The following is a 3,497-nucleotide window of genomic DNA, read 5'->3' as shown; positions in this document are numbered from 1 at the left end:
AAGGAGGTAACAGTTGAAAAATAATGAAGTCGCCAAATTTATAGGACTTTCAATTGAAATATAATACACATGTTAAAAAAGTACATATCTTTGTTTACTCTCAGGTGTATATAAACTACCTTAATTATCACAAACCAGCACCTGTATCAAGGAAGAGACCATCCCCAGAAGACCCCACTTTCTACCTCTCTCCATTCTACTGCTCTTTCACACCACACATTACTTTCAATTGCTTTCATATTTTACATAAATGCAATTTTCCATGATATTCCCTCCTGTTTGGCTTCTTTAACTCAACACCATGCTTGTGATATTTATCCAAGTATGTTAGCTTGTTCTCATGGCTGTATGGCATTATACCACATAGATGGACCATAGTTATTTACCCATTCAACTGTTGGTGGGCATTTGGGTGGTTTTCAGTCTGGAGTAATAACATATAATGCTGCCACGGACTTTTGTGTGAATGATTTTTGGTTGGATATACATGTAGGAATTTAATTCCTGGGTCACACACATGTTGCTGTAGTAGATCATACCAACTCCTTTTCTGATAGTTGTAGCGATTAATGCTTCACGTACCAGTATATGAATTCCAGTTTTTCCATATCCTTCCCAGTGCTTGGCATTTTCTGTCTTTAACATTCCAGTCATTCTGGTGAGTATATAGTAGTTTGTTCTCATGGGTTTCATTTTGTATTTCCTTAAAATAAATAGTAGAGTTACCATATTTTCTTTTCTTTTTTGCCATTTCAAAGTCCTCTTTTGTGAAGTGATGAGTTTCTTAAGTACTCTTGATAGAATTCCTTTGTCAGATATGTGTGGCAAAAAAGTTCTCCCACTCACTGCATTGCCTTTTGACTCTCTTAATTTTGTGTTTTAATGAAGTAAAAAACGTTAATGTTAATGCAGTTCGATATACCACTTGTATCTCTGACAATTTGTGCAACATCATAATGAGAGGCCATGAAGTGCGTAGCAATCCCTTAACCATGAATGTGTTACATTAGTAACTAGGTTCTTCTCATCTTTTTCAAGAGTACTAACCTCTCCTTTCATACAGCACTCATTTAACAAGACTTTACCAGGAAAGGAGAAGACATAAATGATTTCTCCAAGTTGCCCACTCTGGGTGATCTTGAGGTACTATTAACAGAATGAGACAAGTCAGTAATAAATGCCTGGTTAGGGATAAAGACAGTTTTTGTTTTGGGATACAATGAGTTTGAGGTATTTATGAGACATTGAAATAGAAATTTCCAGTAGGCCTCAGATTTTCAGGAAGAGCGTGATTGTTGAAAGGGTGGAATTGGTTGAAATTACTGAGAGGGAGACTACAGATACAAGAACATGAATGGGAACAGAACCTTAATATATATGTCCAGGTAGTAGTTGGAGGAGGATATCACAAATCTATATCTCCAGTTGCCTGTTAGACGTTTTTACCTAGAAATCTCTTTGTCACCTCACACCCAAGACAGAACAGAACTCATCATACTCCCTCTATTCCTGAGCCCGTTCCTCCCCTTTATTGGAGTTCATATTTCTGACGGGTTGACCCTTGGGTCTTACAGTCACTCAGACACCAAGCTTCAGAGTCAATGGTGACCCCTCATACTTCTTCACCCCTTTGGCTAGTCATTAAGGCCTATTACTTCTTTCATTCCTTAATCTTACTTTCATTGACATCTCCTTAAACTATTTTAATGGTCTCACTAAACTTTGCCCTTTGTACCCACTTTTTGTTTGCAAAGCATTTTTTTTTTTAGTTTTTGATTATTGAGCCACGCACTATGCCAAGTGTATTATATAAATATACCCTTTAATTTCATATAATCCCATGAGGAAACTGGGGGCTTAAGGTGTTTAAGTGACTTGCTGATGGTCATACAGAACCAGGGTTCCAACCTACATACATGGGAATCTGAAGTCATCTGTTAACTTGTATCATTGTCTTCCTCCACACAACTACCACATTAATAGTCCTAAAACTTTTTTCATATTTTGCCTCTTCTACATCATTCTTTGACCATGAGATAAAGTCATAAAAGCTCTTTAACTGATCTGCACAGCCGTCTGTGTTATGACTTCCACCCATTTCTCCAAACTTTCATTAATCATCTGTTCTGGTAAAGCTGATGCGATCACATACTCTTCCCCACCCGTGTAATATACAATGTGTTAGAATAGTGTCTTAGCTCACACTGTATCCCTAAAATGGTTACTCACCATCCCTTGCAATTTTAAATAATTATATGGCATCTCTCTGATGTAAACTGTAGTTACTTAAACCATTAATGCTGGAATTGTGTGTGTGTGTGTGTGCCTGTCATTCAAATTTTACTTTTTCCTTAAAAAACAAAAAGGTTTTTCATGGCAAGTCCCTTTATAAAATAATTGGTGTATATTTTTTTACTACCTTAGAATCTTAGAGTGGAAGATCCTCATGAATCATTTAGTCCAATATTTCAGTTTACAAGTGAAAAAATGAAGACCTGAAATGGTGCTGTGCTCAAAGTTTATCACTTTTTAGCACATGAGCTTAAGGTTCCTAAATTTAGGCCTAATGTTTTTTCCATTAAACACACTACTTTTTATTTTTTATTCTTAATATATTTTAAAGAAAAATATAGTTTCAAAATTCAAAAGTTTCTGTGAGTCTCATTCTTCCTAAAGTTGACAACAGTCTCAACATTGAACGTTGATACTCAGAAGCAACCGCTCTTAACTGCACAAGCTCTTTCCTATTTCTGGCTCTAAATGAATATAAGTGCTTGTCCTTGATTCTTCAACTAGATACATGGTCTGTGGAATTTTGCCTTACAATATACATGCATTCCTTAAGTCCCTATCTTTTCCATACTTTTATGTCATAATTTTTGTTACTACTAGTATTTCCTGTTTATACGTAATTATTTTTCAGAGCTAGAATTTGCAATTGCCCCTTTTTAATCTGTTTAGTTTGGTTCATGTCTTTTGCTAATTCTTTCCCTAAATTACTTTGGATAGTCAAGCACATTAATTACATTCTCATTAATGGCCATGTGGGGTGTTTTGGGTACATATGTTGAGAGTTTAGCTAAGCTACTCCATAGCATTGTTGCTTTACCATCCATTGTATTTGGCCAAACTGCCTTCAGTGACTTTAAGCTGACATTAGCCCCCTCATGCAACTGTGTGCCCCAACATGGCAGTTGTTGTGACTTTGTTAAATTAATATTCATTAAATAGAGCCTCTGAGCATTGCAGTGCAACAACAGACCACATGAGGGATTGAAAGATAGATTATTATTCATAGGTCCTGAAGGAAGTACTGGAATTATAGATTATTACTCACAGGACCTCAAGGAAGTACCCAGTACACCACGAGTGGCCAAACTGGAAGTCAAGGCAGAGTGCAGATAGACAGAGTCAGGACCAGGTCCACTGTCTTTATTAGGATCAGTGGGTGGACTGCTTTGAAGTTTTCAGATTAAGCCCAGATTGGTCAATTCAAA

General features: G+C 36.5%; 1 non-coding gene across 1 annotated transcript; it reads right to left on the bottom strand.

The window, feature by feature from the left end:
- Window positions 1-945: 945 nt before the first annotated feature.
- On the bottom strand, window positions 946-1,066 carry LOC124502815 (U6atac minor spliceosomal RNA). Its single transcript, XR_006960063.1, has one exon. It is a non-coding gene; the product is annotated as a U6atac minor spliceosomal RNA (small nuclear RNA).
- Between the last annotated feature and the right edge of the window lie 2,431 nt (window positions 1,067-3,497).

This window comes from Lynx rufus, unplaced genomic scaffold (assembly GCF_022079265.1).
Source record: "Lynx rufus isolate CCGP_SWC_20201006 ecotype Redwood Valley unplaced genomic scaffold, mLynRuf1.p SCAF_7, whole genome shotgun sequence".
Lineage (NCBI taxonomy): Eukaryota > Metazoa > Chordata > Mammalia > Carnivora > Felidae > Lynx > Lynx rufus.
Note: the sequence above shows the minus strand (reverse complement) of the source record. Positions and strands in the feature narration are given on the sequence as shown.